General features: G+C 46.2%; 1 protein-coding gene across 2 annotated transcripts in view; it reads left to right on the forward strand.

Annotated features, from left to right (window-relative positions):
* Nucleotides 1–231: 231 nt before the first annotated feature.
* Nucleotides 232–21,424, forward strand: part of rerea (arginine-glutamic acid dipeptide (RE) repeats a) — a 122,114-nt gene continuing 100,921 nt past the window's right edge. For both annotated transcript variants that reach the window (XM_047605890.1, XM_047605899.1), the window contains exon 1: nucleotides 232–627. The gene's annotated coding sequence lies outside the window, so the exon portion shown is untranslated. The remainder of the gene's footprint in view (nucleotides 628–21,424) is intronic.

Here is a 21,424-nt window from a genome sequence, read left to right on the forward strand (position 1 = left end):
GAGTTTACCACATTTGTTGGTTTGCAATTGTGTGTATTTGTGCGTGTGCGTGTTCTTTTGTAAGGTATGCTGTAAAATAAAAAATATGTTTACTCTGGGAGTAGTTTCGCTATATCGCATGTTTCCGTGTTGGGTGGCGCAGAGAAGCGGAGTCGGGAGGGTTTATAATGAATGATGAAGACAGAGCCGGTGTTGCCTCCTCGGAGCAGACACCCTGAGGACTCCCAGTGTCTCTGGATGTTCCCAGCTTTGGCCAGTGGGTGACGATATTTTACCGGTTGAACTTTTGAGAACCCCCCCAACTGTTCTCACCCCAAGATGAAGAAGGATGCTGTCATGCTGAGTGCCTCTCACACACACTAGTCTGAGCATCCCGGCAACGATTACTCCCTCTTTACTCTCAAGTCCATCATTTATGACAGCGTTACATCAAACCGCTCCGTTATAGCTACATAAGAGCAGATATACAGGTGGCACCACTGCAGCCGCTGTACTACCCCCGTAGTGGCGACACTAACCTTGGCTAATTGCCCCTGCTGCTGCTGCTGTGCTGCTGCTGCTGCTATTGTTTGTTGTTGCAGTCTCTCATCAAACAAATCACAGATGTTGTAGATCAAGCTCTTTAAGGTAAGTGCCGTGAGCTGCAATCAGCCGTCTTCTTTGCTCTTGACCAGCAAACGAGGAAGAATGTGACAGATGTGAAGGGATAGTTTGTAAAGGCTGTTAACGCACATCATTGCTCGCTAGCTGTTTGGCTAATTTGCCCATTATCACCAGCTATTTGCCCCGGTACTGTTGCTGGTTGCCATGAACTAACGTTAGCGGCTAACGCCAGAGACTAGCACTGATTGGGAAATGACCAGCTGGGATCCGTGTAATGCCTGGATACAAACAGCTCTTTGACACCAGTTTAGCACACGAGACATGCAACAAAACACACAGCACGTCTTTGTTTCGCCAAACGCTTTGTGCACACAACACTGTAACGTCTCCAAGCAAGCGTTTTATTTTTTTCTAATTTGAATACCTTGTGCAGTGTCTCTCTTCCAGGGAGTAGTCTGAGCCCACGCTGCTATTGTCATTAGCTCCAGGAGACGTTAGCTAGCGGAGCTAACTTGCTGTTGTCTTTGTGTGTGTTTGACTTCTGTTCAATTATTGTTGTGTAGCTCACGATCTGTGGGTTATTTGTGAGGGAGGCTTGGGGCTGGTTTCGAGCAAATATGTAAACGCTGGGTGACGGCTCACTCGTGGTGACTCGAGGAAACAAAAAATGCAATTCGCGTTAATCAAAATTTGTCTGCAAATACAACCAGTGGAATTGGTGTTGAAGCTTCTCATGTCTGGCAGGCTGAGGAGTTCAAAACACTGGAGCAGAAGTTACTACATGAGCTAGGAGGATATACATATTTTAGATATACTTTTGTTAGTGTGTTTTTTTTTGTGTGCATAAGGTTTGTCCAACTTGTCATGAATGGTGAGTTTGGAAATAGTAAACAAAAGATTATTCAGTGACAGTATCTGTCAGCGGGGTTGTTACACACACTCTGTCCATAAAAATAAGAAAGACATCTGTAACTTAAAAAGGCCAGAGCCACGAAAAGGCAGTGATTTATTTTTATTGAGTGCTTATGACTCACTCCTGACTTATCCACTTTCCTGAACCTTATGCTGTCGTCCTCAACACAAAATCCACTATGCTGGATGATCGGAGGAGGCAGAAAGGTTTATTCTACCTCTGTAAAGCTATTTTCACTCCACCGAAAGAATTTAATTCAACAACAAAGCCTGCATTTCTTTGCTTGTCAAAGCGCCACTCTGTGAGGTACAGGAGTCTTTAATAAATTATCTGATATCCCAACGGAGTTGGATTGTAAAACACGCTCAACACCATTATGTTTAATGACTAAGTGGCTAAACGTGGACAGGTTTTTAGTACTTTGCAGCTTGCGCCATCTAGCAAGACATTACCAGCTGCTCAAACTGCCTTACAATGACATGACACTGCAGGGAGAGGTCACTGAACTGACACACAAACTTTAACATACACATGATGTTTGCACGTCTGGTGCACAATTGTGTGTGTAATAACAGAGGGTGTGGTAAGAAAGTAGTTTAATGCCGCAGCATTATTTTAAGAAGTTGACTTAATGAAATGTCTTTTCGTCTCCTTAACATTCTCTATAAACCCTCACTTCCACACAACTGGTGTAAAACTTGTGATGTTTTGGTGTCGTTTCCTGCTGCCTGCAGCTCGGTGGTTGTGATTTAGATTTTTCTTGAACCACCACTTAGACTGTAAACTTGCCAGGTTGGGGTACAGAGGTCTGCCATTAGAGGCCATACGTTGATTACTACTTTAGCGCACTTGAAAAGCACCTTAATGTTTGGTTCATGTTTTTTTTTTTTTTGTTTTTGCAGAAGTAGAATTCTTTAGGTTTGGCTCGAGGATAATTTAGAATCGCTCAAAACAGAATGTTTGTGGAGTTTCTTCCTTTCATGTTATTCACAGAGCTGTTATGTGGTCAGCGTGTTTTATAGTGTTTCAATGCGAATGGGATCTCGAGAGCAGCAGTGGGTAAAATTACTTTTGAGTCACATATCCATTGACACACCCTGTCTATCGAATTTTAAGTCGGTACCGGCAGAGTAATGACAAAAGAAGTGTATTAACCTTGCTATTTTCTTTTAATGACAAATATATGTTTGAGTAATGGCTGCTCCCTGTGAGTAATGTGTGCCAAAGGCCAGACAAGGTTGGGGAAAATCCCTTTTCACTGCTCTCACGTCTTTTTGTTGGATGATTTGTCAATACTCATGCTCTGCAATTCAGTGTTTACATGCCGCGCTCAAATGGCATCTCGCTGTTTTTTCACCTAGATGCCGTCGCTCCATCTCTGCTTCACCCTGAATTGTCATGAAAGATGATCCATCCTGTTATAAGTGCCTGATCTCAGAGCTACTTCATTCTGTACACTGAAGCATTGTGTTATCGCACAGGATGGGGCTTACAAGCTGTCATCGGTGTGGCCAGCCTGTGTTTTTAAAAAGAGGCATTTTTACTTCCAGTGAGACTATTGTGTTTCGGAGAAGGGCGGTTCGGCTGATTTATTGTTTTGCTCAGGGATTTCATGTACAGTATGAAATTAGGTTGGCAGGAGAGGTCGGCAAGCAGCGAAACGTTTCCAGAGCCAGCACAGGAAATGGTGTGTAATCAAGCATCCAGACATCACATTTGTAATCAAGAAAGAGTGTTGCCTTGTATTTATATTCTAATGACTGTGCACACTTGCAGCAAAGAGGATGCAGCGGACAATAAGCAGGCGAGTGGATAAAGTGATTTAGCTTTTTTTTTTTTTTTTTTTTCCTCCGTTCACTGTCCTTGATATCAGTTTTATTGCAAGATATCTGGCTGTTACATAGAAAATTAATGCTCTGAACAAAGGAGCAATGTTCGCTCAAAGACCTCTTGATGGGCCATTCAAGTGCTGTATATTCATTAAAAATAACAATCTGTCAGCACTTACTGACAGCACGCACAACAAGCCAAGCTCTCTTTATTGTTCTCCAAAGATGTTTTTCAGTTCCCGTGCCAAGAGCTGGGTAATTGGCTGTAGCAAAGCCTTGCATGTGTTGTTTTAAGATATTGGACTGACACGCACAGGGCACACTGGCAGAAATGAGCCACGCTCGCTCCCCTCCTTCCTCATCCTCGTCCTCCTCCTGGCTCCTGCCTGCGAGTCAGAGGAGGAAAGATGCTGGATGTGTTTTGTGTTCTCTGACAGCTTCCCTTCACCTCTCATAAGAGGAGATCCAAGCCCGCTGCATCATATCTCATCTTTGTTTGATTCGGGCCTAGCTCTGCCGCTCCGCAATTGTGCCAAGGAGATAGTATCGGCAAACGCTGCTCGTGTTAACAATGTGAGCTGTCTTGCTACATACTGCTGGTGGTATTTGATGTACTAGATGTGATCAAATCTGCTTGCTGTGTGAGCCCTGCCACGGTGAAGTCGGTCTCACTTCATCTCCCCAAATGCCGCCTGTGTCTTATTGGGCTGGCTTGGCACGGACTCACATCTCAACTAATAAGACAGACACATCGTGTTTGGCGGTGTTGCCAGTCTCTCAGCAGGTCTGAGGTCTGCACATTTTCCTTCTGCGTTTCAGCTCACTGCATTTTAGTGCGCCCTCTGTGCTTTATGTACAAGCGATTGTACAATGGAGTGTGTGGAAACTGTAAACGGAGACTTGGCTAACATTCGCAGGCAGGAGTTGTGAAGCAACAGCTAATGAGTGTATGAAGTAATTTTATTGTGTTATATCTGAGAGCCCCCCCCCCCCCCCCCCCCCCCACCTACCCCCTCTCAGTGATTCATAAAGGATTTGCTTATCTTATATTCGCCCAGATCATGTGTGAGCCGTGCAACCGTGTAGACCTATATGCTTGACAGCTGAATGGCTCTGCAGTGCATTAATGAGAAAAAAATCTGCCCCCAAGCTATTCTTCTACAAAGATTAGCATTTTATTTTACAACTGCAGAGCCTTCTTCAATGTGCGGAATAAATAACGGCAAAGAAAAACGGCAGGGATTTTGGATCTTATCACAAGAAATAAATAAATAAAAACACTGGATGATTTTAATGAAAGTAAATAACCAATACCATAGAGGTATACAGCTTGATCTTCTTTTTTTTTTGTTATTTTTTAAAACGACATCCCTACTTGCTCGAATTCAATCATTTAAAAAAATTCTTTGATCGGAGACTAATTATCTTTAAAAACACAACGTATGATGCGTGCTTGTTAGGTTATTAATTGCACTTAAGTCAGTCACGGTGCCAAAACGCATGATTTGCAAGCGAAAATATAACAGTCAGCCATTTGCCATCTCAGTAAAAGAGGAAAATGAAATGGTGTAGGATCAGCTGGCTGGCCCCCGAGGAGAAGGAGAGAAAGGGGGTAGTGGGAGATGAGGAGGAGGAGGAGGAGGAGGAGGAATGCTTTGCTGCCGCTGTGTGTGTCAGTGCTGATTAGGTAAGAGATTGCCTCATGTAATGACACGGCATGGCGCTAGTGGTGCAGAAACACAAACAATGCATACCAGTGTTTTACTGCACACACCCCCTGCAGCTGCCTGCCCGGAGATGTTTATATAGACATATATGCTGTCCCCAGAATATTTCAACATCTTTGAATGGCTCCCCCTCTTTTTTTTTTTCCCTTTTCCCAGTGACACGCACATTTGTTCCATCCGGAAGCCAATAGCCCTTTTCTCAGAGCGCTCCCTTTTTTTTTTTTTCTTCTGTAGCACAGATGAAAGATGGAGGTGATTAAAGGAAAGGAGCACAATGGAGTCTGTGCAGCTTTCTGTCAGCACACTTTGTTACTATTGACTGCTGAATTTGTCAGCACAAAGAGTTAAACCTGGCGCTGCATAACGTCAAAATCATCCTCCCTGTCAGTTTAATGTTAAACGCGACAATGTTCTGGTGCTGTTCTTGCGTTTCCTTTGTGTTTCTATCGACGCATTAGAGGCGTTATATAATAAGTTAGTTTGACTAATTAGCTTGATTAATAATAAATGTCCTGGTCATGTCGGGGTGAGCTCTGCTGTGATGTATCGCAGGTAAAATCGTGTGATTGTGTAAAAAAAAAAAAAAAAATCCATTGATCGTGATGAAGGTAAACAGCCCCGTTGTTATAGTTCTCAGAGAGCTACCTTGATTAGCAAGTCTAAACGACGCAGTTGATTCAATTGATTATTTTATAGAGAGATGTGTCAATAGCAGCTGTCTGTTGTCCAGACACACGTGTCCCCGTCATCAATTAAAGTGGCTACAACGGCTCGTTATGTTGTGTTTTTCTGCGCGGTATCGAGCATGCGGGACATTGATTTTCAACAGTGCGCATGAGACAGATCGTACATAGATCTTTTTTTATAATGTGCTGGTTGTGCTCCGCGGCCTCTGTGACTAATGCGGATATTGCGCTGATGTTGTGACTGTGCGCACGAGCCGCAGTTTGCAGAGCAGCAGAGCCCAGACCCGCGACTGATGTTTTTAACGCGGGCGGCACGCAAAGTCAGCTTCATGTGGCCCCGGGAGGAAATGACCCTGTTGGCGCTGCGGCTCCACGTCCACGACGTGCCTCTGGTAAACTTCGTCCTTGCTCGCCCTTGCAGGTCGCGCGGCACCTGCTGAGCCTTTAGTTTAGACGCTGGGACTTTGAGCTGGATCGACTGGGTTTAAGGATGGACGTCTTGTCTCTGTACCCCCAGTTCCAGGAGCCGGCACAGAGAAAATGAGTTCTGAGGATTGGGTTTAGATTTGCCACTGTAGCACTTCCACTCTGATACACTCTAGCTACCATCAGGGGAAGGTTGTCAGGGAGAGAGAGAGAGAGGGAGGGGGAGAGAGAAAACAGCGAAGCACAGCAGTGCTATCTAATAGATCAATTTGTAATAAATCTGTTGCCTCAAGCTGTTGTTGTTCAGCTTCTACTCAGTAAAAGGTGTCTGCGTTTCTCGGGCAAGAAAATGCTTGTCAGGCTGGGCATACAGAGCTATCAGTGAATGAGGCGCGCCTAAAGCACAGTAAATCATTTCTCTGTGTTCAGTTTACATAGGTCGAACACACGGCTCTGTTATCAGCACATTCCAATGGTAAAAAAAATGAGTGTGTGTGTGAAGGGGGGGTTATAACCAATCGATACGACTGAGCGCTGAAATCAGGAAGTGACGTTCCCCTCACATTAAATTTCCCCAGTACCCAATATGAACCATTAATCATGATGAAGGAGCTATTGATTAGGCTATCAGCCAAGGTGGGTCAATTTATTTGCCAAGGTTTTGTTGAAGAAGAAGAAGACGACGGGGGGCTGCCTTACAAAAAAGTGGCAGAATTAAAATGGGCCCCATTATTATGACAACGGTTTGATCTTTAAGGTAACAAAAGAGTGGCCCCCGATTGCGTGGAAAAAAAAAAAAAAGAAAGAAGGGAAAAACCCACATGGGACCTCCCTTGCTCCTCCTCCGCTAGCAGCCATATGGACCGTACTAATTGTGTTTTACGCCAACCATTTTCACCGATCCATCGGGGACTTGTGGAAGTGCTGTAGCTATAATGTCACCAGCAGTGGGCTGGCTCATGAAAGAAACATTAGCGAGTGAGATGAGAAGGCAGGAAGGCAATACACTGCAAGTCAACACAATTATTGATTTTATTCAAATGAAATCTGCGCTTCTCACTCTCTCTCTTCTGAATCTGCTGCCTTTAAAGTGTGATTTTTTTTTTTTGTTCTTTTTTTTTCCCCCACCTCCTCAGTTACTTGACACCAGGTTCAGTCTTGCACCGCGTCAACTGCTGAAATGAATTCAGCTCTGTGTGTAAAGCTATATCTAAAAAGGAGGCTTGTCCTCGAGCTCCGACATATGCCGGCGTGCGCCGCGGAGATGTTAATTCTGATTCCGACCGGTGCCGTGTCATCTCGGACCGGCTTTGTTTTGTGACAACACGAACGCCGAGGTTTGAATGTAAATGTGACATTCACACTGTTTGCTTTGCCCTTCAGGCCAGGGATTGGTTGTAAAATATTTGAAGTGCTAAACGTGGCTGAGGCAAATCAGCCTGTGTTTTAACGTGTTTATAATATGCAATCATGAAAAGGGCACATCTATGGAAATTAGATCCTCGCGAAGGAGGGGAGGGGGCTCTGGAGTGGTGATGGCGAATGAGAGAGAGCGGGTGGAGAAGGGGGGCTAAAAAAAAAAAAAAAAAAAGGCGTGTGTGTTTCATTGTGTCTCCTCTAACAGTTTTCTTGTAATTATTGAAATTGATGTTTGCCGCGGAGCTGTAAATCTGCAAGATCTCCTGTTAATAAAGCGACAGAGGCAGCCGAAGCCGTTAGGCTGGGAAATAAAAGGCAATCACGCCTCCAACATCCTGTCCCTCGCCCCAAAATGAAGCGGCAGAAATCCTAATTAACTGAGAGGACGAGCAGCTCTTACTACAGTGCTTCGTCTGTGCCACAACTAGCTGCTGCACTCTAATGAAGACGCTCTGCTGGTCTCCCCCCCCTAACCTCTCTCTTTCGCTCCCTACCTACCAGCCCTGTCTATCTGACTCTGGCTTGCCTGGGGTATATTTCCTCCTCCTCCTCCTCCTCCCTCCTGCCTCTTGTGTGTGTGTGTGTGTGTGCGTGTGTGTTGTGGATGTGAACATTGCGCTGATGGAGTGAGAGAGGCTTCGTAGCCTAGAGGTGTCTGGAAGTCCTGCCCAGGAAATCGGCGAGCTAGACGATGACCTCTGTGATGATTATTGCAGCTTATGTAAAGCGCTGCGAGGAGAGAGCGGGGAGGCGCCATTGATCTCGTCCCATTGATTTCATAGGTCCCCTTTCAGATGACAATATAGTCGTCTTTCTCTGTCATCTTCAAGTGCTCCCTTTCAAATCAGCGGTGTGGCAAATTGCTCCTGTCATCAGCCGCCCACGTTCACACGCGGCGTTGTGTCGTCCTTTGTGGAGTTGAAAGTCAGGTTGAAATCTTCGTATTTGTTGTTGCACCAAACGCCGCTTTTTGAACTTGATATTCAGCACCGTTTATAAGTGTTGCTGCTACCGGTGTTGACCTGAGCAGAATATAAAGGCCTTCAGAGTGGCTATAGAACAAAATAAGATATTCTCCGCTGTGTTATCCGCGTCTTTGTTGCTGTGGAGGAGTGAGTGATCATTGACTGTCTGAAACCTGAGCCTCTGCTCCGAGCCAGCTGCTCCTCGCTATTTACCTGTAAACTTGTCCTTTCTTCTCCTGCTTTGTCTCTGGATGGTCGAGGAGCTCTTTCTCCGCCCCTCCCAACCCAACCTCCCCCCCACCCCCCCGCCCCCCTTCTTACAAACCCCTTTGTTGTACCATGCAGCCCAAAAGCCTCCAGGGATGAACTGACAAATAGAAGAGAGCGACAGGTGAGGCTCGGTCCCTCCATTTCTCCCATCTATCTGTCTCCCCAGCGAGCACTCTGCCAGACAAGTAAGTTTCCAGGCGGCACTCAAAAAGCAGCAAATATACTCACTGTAGGATTCACTGTCACTTATCTGAGAAGGAGCATAGCAGCTCACCAGGAGGCCTGATCCTCCTTCATCTCACACACACACACACAAAAAAAAAAAAAAAAGTGGCATGGCATTTCTGAGGTCTGGGTCTCCGCGCAGAAGAACCTAATCCACCGTCTTTCTTTACTTCCTCATTTACACGTCAGCGGGGCGCTGCCGATGACAACTTCATTAACCGCTTGTCTCGTCTCCGGTAATTCCAACTGGACGGGTCCAGTCAGCAGAGCTCCGTCTCCGTTTGCTCTGGCTAATTTTATACGGCAACCACTTCCAGTTTTTTTTTGGCGCCACGGCGCGAATCTCTATCGTCAAGGCGTGCGGATGTTTTTTTTGTTCGAGCGCACGTTTTCGCGATTGCGATTGAGCGCCAGGCAGAGTTCTCAGAGTCTGCCTTTATTCAATGCACAAAACAAACGATCTGCTCGGCACAAAGCCAGCCCCTCGTCGCTGCACAACCCCCGGTGAAGGAAGGTGGCATCTGGCTTCGTGTCACGCAGACACTTTCACTCAAAGCTAAAAAAAATAAATAAATAAATAAATAAAATAAATTTCACAACAGCGGGAGTTTAAATTGCACCGCTGTGTGCGACGCCTTTGTCACTGGGAGGAGATTCACCGCCACCTATGGCAGCCCTCCGAGGCCCTTCGAGAACCAGCAGTCGTCTCTTTCTTCTCCCTGCTTCCTTCTGTATTTAGCACCCGGCCTTTTCCTCTAATCAACAGCAGGCTTGGGAAAATCTCTGCTTAAATGCTGCTTTATTTCCTTTTCCTCCCTTTCTCTGCCTCTTCCCCAGAGTTTTATTCATTTATTTATTTTTGCCTGTGTAGCTTCTTCTAAGAAGAGGATGACAACAGACAGAGGAAACTAAAAGGACACGTTGTCTTTACCCCCCCTCCCCTTCTCTCTTCTCTTCTCTTCTCTCTCGCTTCTGCTTACATTACACAGGGCCGGTCCACCTTGTATTTGCTGTCGCAGAGAGATAAAGACGATGAAAGCGAGAAATACGTGCGACATTGTCAGGAAACTGCGTGGGTGTACGTGCTCGTGTGTATATATACATGTACAAAAATATATATATGAGCAAGGATGGAGGTCAGGTGTGTGTTTTTTTTTGTTTTTTTTTTTTAAGCAAATGGAGCTCACAGGGCTGCGGGAATCGACAGGCGCGTTTTAATTGTTTGCGACACGCGAAATGAGAAACAATAATGTGTGACTACTAGAGGGCCCGGGAGATTACAATCTGGTCGTCCGCTTAAAGGAGTGTCAGAGAGATGCATTACCGCATCCCAGTGTTTCCCTCTCCGCCCTCCGAGCCATAAACCACTCACAACCATTTAGCCGGCAGTGATTTCTCCTCCGTTCACCTCCTCGCCCCGTGGAGCTGCTGCTGCTGGAAAAACTCCCGGGCTTCTTTGAATGAATCGCCCTAATGTATGTGTGCCTCTCCTCGCAGCCCTGGTTCTCTGCAAATATCTGCAGCACCACCTGCTTTGACTTGGTAATAGGACATTGATGAGTCTTGAGGGAAATCGGAAAAAGGGAGCACAAAAAACCGTACCGCAAAAAACCCACCACTGCGAGGTGGCGGCAAAGGCAGCGGTAGGTTTCTCAATAGCAATTGATAAAAAGTGGGGGTAAAAATGGAGGGCTGTAGAGATATAGCTGTCGTGTGTTGATGCCCACGGCTCCCTCTTATTCCTACAGTGACAGGGGAGGGAGAGGAAAAAAAAAAAAAAAACACACGCCAAGAGAGATGGAGAAAGGCTCCAGTGCCCAGGCTTCAGCTCGATTTGTATTTCCTCTCTGCTGCTAGCTTCTTTCATCAGTTGTGTAGATTATTTACATCTTTAGCAGATCTCATTTCTCACAGAATAGCGAGTTCAGCGTGGAGGACATAAAAGGCAGCCAAGGAGCCAGGAGTAGTAAAGAGATAAAAGCGGCGCGGCTTAAGCACTCTGTTATTTGAAGCACATTTCTATCGCTGTTGATGTAGCCACTAGTCTAATAATTCATCTTGCCTAGGTTTTATCACGGCCGCGCTCGTACGCACGCACGCACACACACGCGCGCGCGCACACGCCCACACAGAGAGACTGCTCGCTCCGACAAATTCCCCTTCGCTCGGGAAGGGTAGACCCTTTCTAATATAAAACAAGCAATTCAAAGATGAAATGCTCATCATTCTGCCGTCTCACCGTGGCCATCCAACAGATGAGTAGTGCTGCGAACAAAAAGCAGGGGCCCGACTGCGCCCAGCTCCCTCACAGGGGCATGTTGTCTGTGTTATCACTCCAGCTAGTGCTGCAATTAATATTAATGTGCTTTAAAGCACGCTCCAGCAGCCCTGCCTCCCTCTCCCTGCCTTGCTTTGTTTGTGTGTGTGTGTGTGTGTGTGTGTGTGTCTGTGTGTTTGTGACTCAGGAGGAAGAGAGCAATAAAGCCAGCGGGGGGATAAGAATCTAGGCAGGATATGACAGTCCTCATGTCAGCTGTCGTAGAGCTGGAGGGATGTGTGGATAAAGACGGGGAACGAAGGTGAATCCCAGCCAGGCAAACAGACGAGCGGCGCGGGGCTTGTAGGGAGAGGCTTTCCAAGCGTCCGCAGCGGCTGGACCGGCGGCCGCGCGCAACCTGTTTATTTAGTCATGTTGTAATAATGCTCGACCTTTTCTTTCAAGTCCGCGGCCTGACCTTTAGCACCTTACTGCTCTGCAAATCACTGCGTGTGTGCGTTTCACACAGACACACGCACACACATGCTGAGGCAGGGAGTCGAGCACCTCCTTTGCAGGGAGCTTCATGGTCTGCCAACTCTAGGAGTGGATTGTTCCAAATTAGTATGCATTAGGTGGTTAGTGCAAAGCATTTAATTATGCGAGATGGCACTAAACTGTCTATGTTATGATTAGCCCAACACGTTACAACCTTAATCTCTTCATTTTTTCCCTTCTGTCTTTCCACGGGTGAAGAGGAGGTACAGAGCCAAGGGGAGAGGAGGAGGGGGGGGGGTTGCAAGGTGGTGGCTTAAAGGATAGGTTCAGGTTTTTTCAAATCTGTCTTTAAACAGTATTGATGTCTGTGAGAATAGCTTTCGGTTTCTGTGACTATCCCTCCTCTCCCGCCTGAAGCCTTTCGCCGTAATGTGACTACTCTGTAAGAAGTGGTGGATCAAAACCGCAGGCCATTGTTCACCGCTAAAAACGCTCACCGTCTTCGGCCGAGGCTCGTATGAGGTTTCTGAAGCCCTACTTGAATAAATGTAGTTTTGTTTTTTTTTAATCATACTTAGAGTTTAGCGCTTTGTGTTTTTGGGACTTTTATAATTAGATGAAAACCCACTCTGTGTTTAGAGCATATTTGTCCGTGTGTGACATCTGAGAATCGTGCCCCCTTTTTCTTTCGCGCTTGAGCTCGAGCCTACTCACATTTTACTGCCTCATTTGTACCTCGCACGACTAAGAATATGTTTCTATCCGCCTTTATACGCGGCGGTCTGAAGGAAACAAGCGATATGAGGAGGGGAAAAGGTGTTTCGCAGATTTCCCCTGAGAGATCCTGAATGGATGAGTTGTGGTTAATGGTGGTCAAAATTGACATAAATACACTGCTTGAAAAGCTGGGAGTGTGTGTATGTGTGTGTGTGTGTGTGTGTGCGCGCGGCCCGTTTCTCAGAGGACGATTACCACGGTAGGAGAGGTGCTGTGAGGATAAAGTCTGAAGAGCACGGCTGTGTCATTGCCAGTTGAGCTAACAACAGCTGACAAGGGGTTAAGTGCAAAAAAGTTAAAAAAAAAAAAAAATTATGTAGTGCTTGTTATTACGTGGAGACGTGAGGGCAAGATGCATCTGAAAAGGCCACAGCGGTTGCATTACAGTGTTCACTTTCTTATTGCTCTGCCTATATTTGCGTCTGCTTAGTAGAAACACATTTGCAGTTTATGCAAACGAATCTTCCGAGAGCGTATATTGATGTGGTAACCAGGAATCTCTCCTCTTATTCGAAATCTATGTCTGTCTTGATTCATTCTGGTATCAACCCTCAACGCTTGGCAAGAAGCAAAAAGAGGAGAAATCTGTACCACAGACTGCAACCTAAGTGCATTTCTGCATAAATGAGTGCAATGCATTTTGTGACCCATTTTTATACAGCGTAGTCGTATTCCGGGAAGAGGTTTCGGGTCGGAATGGCTTCTCACATGTGTACCGTATGTGTTTTATTAGTACTTTTACAGTATTATATTTAAATCTTTTTTTTAAAAAAAAACATACTCCCATTAGGTGTTGTAAATTTCCTCAGTTCTTTCTAGAAGGAGTTTTCTTGTCTTCCTTCCTCCTCTACCCACCCACCGTGTGCCCCCAGACGTTACCGAATCAAGTCCGTTCCTTTTATGTGTGTTCGTGCACATCCCTGCTCTCTGTGTTTTTTTTTTTTTTTTTTTTTCTCTCTCTCTCTCTGAGCCGCTTTTCAGTGTCTGTGGTTTGGCTTTTTAATCTTGGGCAGCAGTGGCAGAAGCAGCCTGGGCAGAGTGGGAGCGAGCCAGGCAGCCATCTAGCCTTCCAGCCTTCCAGCCAGGCAGCCGGTCTCTGCAGTGGAGCCCCGGCAGCTCCCCGGAGGAGCCCATTATACAGGAGAGATATCAAACCATGAATCATTTACGCCGGTCCTCCCGTCTCCTCCCTTCTCCTACCCTCGCACGCAGCGCTGACGCCCGTCCAGGCCGCCTGCTTCGCCGTCCTCTGCATCTTTAATGAACGATTATTGCATTTTATAAACATGGGCTGCAGTAATTAAAGTATTATTGATCCTTCCCATGTTGACTCCAAGGGGGACAAAATGTCTTTATGCGCTCCACAAGAGAAAGTCCCTCCAGGCAGTGATTTATTACACTTGACAGTGTGATATTTTGCTCTCCTGTTTAGACTAGGAGTAGTCTTCATTCAGAAAAGAGGGCGAGAAGACACATGGGTGGGGTTTGTGTGTCATTGTTCAGCTCATCTGGAGGATTTTGTTGGAGTGTTTCCTTATGTTGGTGTTTCGTTTTCTTTTTGCGTGTGTGTGTGTAAAAGGTGTAGGGACAGGGAGGTTAATGTGCTGGAAAAGAGTGATTTAGGTCAGTGGTCGTGTTTGCATCTGTCACCGTGACAAGCCGGCGCTTTAGGAGGCTGTGTGGCGTTGAATAAAGAAGAGAGACAAGTGAGGAAGAGAGCTGGCTCTTTCAAATGGAAAAGAGGAAAACCTGATGTGACTGTGATTTGCGCTCTCAGCGACAGGCAGAGTGTTACAAGCAGCCGTTTGATATAAACCTAATCAGTTTCACCTCTTTATTGAGGATCAAGACAGTTAAAGCCTCCGCAAATAAGTGCACGTCTCCCTGCCTCGCTCCATCTGTTTTTTTTTTTCTTTTTCTTTTTTCTCCTTCTCCACCAGCCTCTGCCCTGCTGTCATTTCTCCCGGTCATTTTTTTTTTCTTCATTTTCCTTTTCTGCTCTCATTTTTACCGCGCTTGTCTCTTTCTCCCTCTCTCTCATCATCTTTCGTGTGTTTCCTGCCCTCTCCCCTCTTTCAATCAGGAGTGCACTTCAGCTTCTGTGTAAATATCACAATCACGGATGGGGGCGGGGGGGAGAAAAAAAAGGTGCTGGCATCTCCACAAGGGGGTTTGAGGAGCCATTTTGTGTATCATTTATTAATGTGTTTCTTTTTTTCTTTTTTTTTTGTTACTGCTGTGCCTCCGCGAGCCATACGGACCTTCTGCTATTAAGTCAAACATATGCACTCGTTTGAACAAATATTAGGTACGTCAGTGAAAGGGAACCCTCTAATCCTGCACCAAATCCCTGTTTGCGTGTAATAATGTTCAATTTATGGTCAGACTAAGGTGGTGATTGAACTCGACATTTTGGAAGATGTAGTTTTCTGTTTGACTAAAATTGACTTACCAGAATAAAAGAAACAATAGCCCTACCAACCACAAGCACAAGAATGAAAACGCGGATAAATAAGATTTAGCGCAGGACAGTTACATCATCATTCCCCACTGCGGTACATAATAAATAAATATCTCCTCCCCAGTTAATTTCATTTTCTAATATTATTTTCCGAAGGCCACGTTTGGTTAATCGTTAAACTGCCCAATGGCATCATCACGAACGCAGCGTCGCCGAAGCGCGGCGTAAAAATGTGAAAATCAGATCGATCCGGCCATTAAGCGTGAGAAAGGAGCCTGCGCTGATTACCGGCCCCCTTCTCCCTGCCCTATGCCTCGTCTCTTTTGTTAGCGAGCCACATGGCCCTCCACAGAGCTTATTCTAATCAGTGCTAAATATTCAGCGATAGCCCATAGCCTAATCAGCCAGGGCGTAATCATTGTCAACCAATTGCATTCCTCTTGACCTCCCAGATGGAGGTAAACTGCACAGCCTCTCCATAGCGCCGCCTCAATTACTGCGGTAGTAATGGTTGATACGGAAGACCACCGCTCAAACGAAAAATGGCTGATTGATGTGGACACACATGGCTCGTAATTGGATTATAAGGAAGAACGTTAATGGCGTCAGGGGCACCGTGGTTTAGCACGATTCCAAACCAGGTATTTAGTCTTTTGACGCAGTCGTGCACCGCAACGGTGTCCCACTGGGGGGGGGGGGGGATAAGCTCAACCCTCTTGTCTCCCTCCTCTGCTGCTGTTGCTGCTGCTGTGTCAAGGGGGGTGTGTGCGTGCGTTTGTGTACGTGTAAGTAAAACGCTCATGTGTGCCGTCATTCACTGGCCCCGCTCATTCTAGTGACAGCTGTGGGGGTCAGAACAAAAAGCTGTCTCTTTCCTGAGCGGCGGCCCTCCTCGTCCTCATCGCACACAAAGAGGGAAAGGCTCACTTGGAGAATTTGGGCTCGGCGCTGGATTTCATTATAGATTACTCTTTCAATAATTTCTTTTTAAACAGTTGGTTAATAATTTAGCGTTCTCGGTGCACTGCGCCCGCGTGATGTCTTCATGTTTTATTTTGCAGCGAAAACAAAAATGAAAATCCTCACATTTGAGAATCTGTTGTTGACTAAATTTTAGTTAGACAGCTTTTCCTTCTTGTCGTTTATTTTTGTTTATCCTAATGGACGAATAAGAGATGGATGTAATTAATTGACCCTGGCAGCTTAAGGGGGCCGTGTTGGACTTGTGGAGCAGGTGCTGAGTCCCACTTTCTCTTCCACTAGTCCCCCCCCCTCCCACCCTACCCGACCTCAGCGTGCGCATCTCCGCTGAGTACCCAACACTCCCCGCTGACCGATTGGCTCAGACGGCTCTTGGTGAAGTGCAATGATGCTGGATGCCTGAGCCTGAGCGTGAGCGGCATAATACCGACTAATGCCTGAAGGAGCGCTCTCCCCCATTTCTATTTTGCCGCTCCCCCTCAGCTGCTGCTTAGCCAAGCCTGGCCAGCGCCGAGCAAAAGCTGAGTGCCTCCTTTTCTACTCTCACTCTGCTCTGCCTGGCAGTTTATTAAAGGGAATACTAGCTTTTTCCTCGCGCCCTGGTGTTTGATTTCGACAGCAGCCGAAGCTGTCATGGCAGATAAAAGGCAGCGGGCCCCAGAATTACGCTGCACACAGCATCTGTATTTACTGCGTCATTCTCCCTGCCTCTGACAAGGGAGGAGGAGGAGGAGAAAATGGAGGACAGGCTGCTGCATTCATGTGTCTTTACATTGACACGTCTCATCAGAGAGAGAGAGAGAGGTGGACAGACAGTCTGCAGTGAAGCCATCAATCAGCCCCCTTTCAATACGCCTGTCCAGCACACTGTAATACCCACAAAAGAAGGCATTATTGCCTCTGTTGACATATTTTTATAACCCCCCCCCTTTTTCAGTTGGCTTTTTTTTTCAATTGGAGTAAAATAGCAGGGTGATTGTTGTGTGATGGCTAAAAATGGCAAGAAAGCTGTTTTTATTTTTCTGCCGGGACAAAGGAGACTGATATGATTGTCGGTTTAAATGTTGCTTTGATTTTTAGTTTTTTTTTTTTCCCTTCCAATTAATGAATACTGCCTCAAGCACACATATATAAGTGATACAAACACGTTACGCACTCGTGACAATATAATGAGAGGTTCTTGTCATCGGTGTGGCTGATTCCCAAGATGTTTACCACTTGAAGTTAATCAGATAATTGGTTAAAAAGGTCTGGACGCGTCGCCTCTTGAAGCTTCGCCTTGCGTGCAGCTCGGGCGGAGAGGTCCGTTTCCACGGCCGCTTCCCTCGCTGCGGCTGTGGGTCATGCTAATTTTTCACCGGCGTCATTTCATTGAGCTTTAATTACCACAACAAGGATTCGGTGTCCTCCAGTGTCATCTGCTCAGACAGCTAATGCAAACTCATTAGCCTAACTCCTGGCAACTCTGAAGCTAAATGACATTACTCTGTGTACTGTTTGGGTGTACATTAGAAAAGATTATAGGAGCGATGTACTCGTCCAGCCTAAACTAGTCCTTTCAGATCATATCTTGTAAGCAGTTTGACGTGCTTTGCATCAGTCTTTTTTTAAATTTTTTTTAAAACACAATCCTCACGTTGCTTAACCTGCTCCAGCAGCTGTCTGTCTTCTTCATGCAGCTCAACGCTGTAGCCTGTGGTGACAGCAAGACTAATGTATTCATGGCGCCGCCACGGTGTGAGGCATTGCTTTACCTCTGCTTAATTGAGGGGAAACTCCCCTGACACCTGCTTAGCAAAGCGCTAGGCTAGGAGAGCGGCCGCACTCAAACCCTAGGAGCCGAGGCCACTGAACCCTGACGGAGAAATAACACAGCCCGAGACCACCCAGGGACTGCCAGGGGAAGAAATGATTTAAGAATGTTGATGAGACATTACACCGACCCTCTCCTCGGCTGTCTCCCTCCCGTTACGTCTCACCTGGTGGAGGAGGCGGCCTGGAGGTGTATTTAGATGGGGCTGCTAAATATTTCACACCCTAAAGACAGAGACTCTTGACTAAAAGAAGCAGCAGCAAAGGAAGGAGCAAGAGGGGCAGGGAAATCAGTGCAGAGTGGTTTGACATGGATTGTGGAGGGAGGTTAGGGAGTGTAGTCAAGGGCAGTCAGGGCAGGCCTGTAATTGGCTGACACTGGAATATAGCAGTGAATGTGTGTGTGTGTGTGTGTGTGTGCGCGTGTGTGCAGTCAGGCAACGTCTGAATAGTGTGAGGCCAAATATATCGCTCCAGCCAGACTGCATTGCTTTCAGGGTGTTGATGTGCTGCCGTCACCTTGCACTGGAGTGAATGTTGATCTCAAGTATAACAGACAGTGTATATTATTTTCTTTGGGCTCACACACCAAACCCCCCCTCCCCTTCCCACCCCATCCCCTCCTTACGTCTGCAGCCACACAGGCAAGGTCCCATCTGAGACTCGGCATGACAGCTCCACTGAGCCCCTGCCTCGTTTTTAATTGTCCCAGCCCCCAGGGGCTGCTGGGAGCAAGCTACCTGGGTGGGGCTGAACATTTTCTCTGAGGTGGGGGTGAGAAGAGGTGGGTGACAGAACACTCGCGGTGTCAGATGCAGGTGCAAGAGAAAAAGAGACGGAGATGGGGCTGACAAGCTAACCGCAGGGAGCCAAGTAGTGGGAAGCCATTCACTAAGATAGGAGAAGGAGGGAGCATTACAGTATAAGAGGAAAGCACACAGGAGGCATCCATCTTCCTCCTGCAGCAGCACTGCACTCACTAATACACATTATCCACCTGTTATCAGCCGTTCTATCAACGGACAGCGCTGCTATAAATTTATGTAAAAGGGCGCATTGTGGCCTTAGCGGTACAACTGCAATATATATTTACACCGTGACTGTTGGTAGTCCGCATCTTTCCTGTTCAGATAAGGTTTTGTTGTTGCGTGGTGGAGAACAGTTGATTGTCAGAGAAACGACCGACATGTGTAGTGGAAACATGTGCAGTGAAAAAGTGCAAACTATTTTCAATGAACAGACTCCTTTTCCCATTTTATTTGAGTTTGTTTCTCACTATTTGTTCTGTGGATAATCCGGGAGCACGTGATCGAATACATTGATTTGCACAGATTTGCTTTGCAGGGGGGCATCATTTGTTACCATCCAGACCGTGGTAACAAAGAGCTAAGCCGCTACCATGGCGCCTCAAACACTGCACGACCTCGTCATTGCGTCCTCATCTGTTAACTTTGGGTTAAGGACTCGACAAACACACTCTAGAGCAGTGATTCTCAACTGGTGAGTCTTGTTTTCAGTGGTTTTGGGACCAAAAAAAGAGTCGATTCACTGTCGGTAACAGTAGGTGGCAGCCATTTCACACCACAGAAGAAGATCCGCAAAGTTTGTTTACATGTGCTAATTTAGCATTGCGAAACGCAGGTATGACGCAGGTTATATGACAAAGGAGGTCAGAAGCCTCGGTGTGTTTTAAGAAGAAGTTGAAAAAGGGGTGATGGTAGCTTCCAAAGTCAGACCAGTTGAGAACCTATGCTCCAGAGCACATGCTAATGGCTAGCATACGTCGCTTCCCAATGCGCTTTCAAATAGTAAGCGGTTTGTTTCTGCACATATAGATCTGTATAACTATTTCTATTGTTAGACCACTCCAAGTGGATTTAAGGGACTTTTTTACAGAGAAATAATACAGCTGCATTTCCAATTACAATCAGCGCAAGCCGCCGAAGTGAAATCATACCCCACACTATGTATGCTAATTAGTGGCAGGATAAAGTAAAGCGTTTCCTAATTAAGTCTACGCTGAAATAAATCTTCACTTTTGTGATGAATAGCATAATTAGGTCCAAATATGAGTCTGATAACACACAATTTGGATTTCATTATGGTCCATTTCAGGCGATGCAGAGAAAACAATATCACGGGATAAAAGTTGAAGTCTGAAACGGTTTCTTTATTCATAAAAATTGATGAATATATATGGTACTGTAATTTTTTTGAGTAAAGTTGAAAGGGTTATTTAGTGGTTATCAGCTACATTTACGTGCATCACAAAACTCTCATATTTGAAGTATATTTACTATACATATGTTGCTTTTAATATGGAGTTACCAATTCCCTTAGTATAGTATATGCTTCACAGCACAGTCCAATCAATATTTTTAGACTCCTCCTCCTCCTCCTCGCTTTCTTCTCGGCGTTCATCATCGTACCGTATCTTTTTTTTTTTTGTCATATTGCTACAGCGTTATTGCCTTTAGGCCTCTCAAATTCTGCAATAACACTGCGATTTGTTCTTTTCATCTTGCAGCCACACGAAGGCTGAGTCAGATGGTGGAGCCTCTTTTATCAAGCAGCTTGATTGCCGCAATACCCTGTCAGCCTCCATTGTGATTCATCGGTCCATTAAGGTGTACACATATCTAAAATGCTGTTTAATACACCAGTAGAAATACACGTATTAATGTGATTAGGCTTTCTCTGACTCTGACTGCATTGAGGTTAGGGTAATTGGAAAAGTATGATAACGTGGCGGTTTATTATTGTCTCTATTGGCTAAATTATTGAAAAAAAAAAAAAGAAAAAAAAAAAGCCGCCGTTGTGAATATAGTCATTGAGCCGTTGAGTCTTTTTCAGAATCTGAAGAATAGCAGAGCTGTTCAGGGCTGCCTGAATGAAATGTTGTGCAGCTGGGAGGAAGCAGCGGTGTGGTTTTGGGTCTTGCTCTTCCTGTGTTTCTGGCACAGAGATGTCAACCAGACAGCCACGCTGGGGTCAGAGGCTCTGAAAATAGCCCTTAGGGGATTGAGGCTGCGCTGATAGCATACCTGCTGTTAGCCTGAGATATTATCCGAGTGCAAGGCAGCCCGGGCTCCCTCCCAGCTGCTGGGCTCTGCTTTGGATTGTTCTGCAATACCTCACACAAAGATGGAGTGGGGCCATTATACCTCTGGCTCCGCAACGCTCCCTGCAGACGCACACAAACGTACACTTGCGTGCTTACTTGCAACTGCACCAACAAGCATGCACTCATCTGAAGTTCGAACGCCGTGTGCGTGCGCACGTGTCGTCTTCGCACGTGCACGTCGACGCACACGTTTGCGAACACACACACACACACATCAAACCAGATTGCGCTGTCACCACGAAAAAGCTCCACAGCGGCAGCGCGGGGCTGGCTGGCTTCTCACAAAGGGTCAGAGTTGACTGTAAATTACAGCTGGTGGCCGACCAAGCCCTTAGATGGATCTCAATGCGGTCTGTGTTTACCAACACACCTGCACCCCCCACGGATGGCAGAGGCGGCGAGCGCAGCCGAGAGCACACAGCCATTTTGTAACACCTCGAGGAACTCTCCC

The sequence above is a fragment of the Mugil cephalus genome, chromosome 1 (assembly GCF_022458985.1).
Source record: "Mugil cephalus isolate CIBA_MC_2020 chromosome 1, CIBA_Mcephalus_1.1, whole genome shotgun sequence".
Classification (NCBI taxonomy): domain Eukaryota; kingdom Metazoa; phylum Chordata; class Actinopteri; order Mugiliformes; family Mugilidae; genus Mugil; species Mugil cephalus.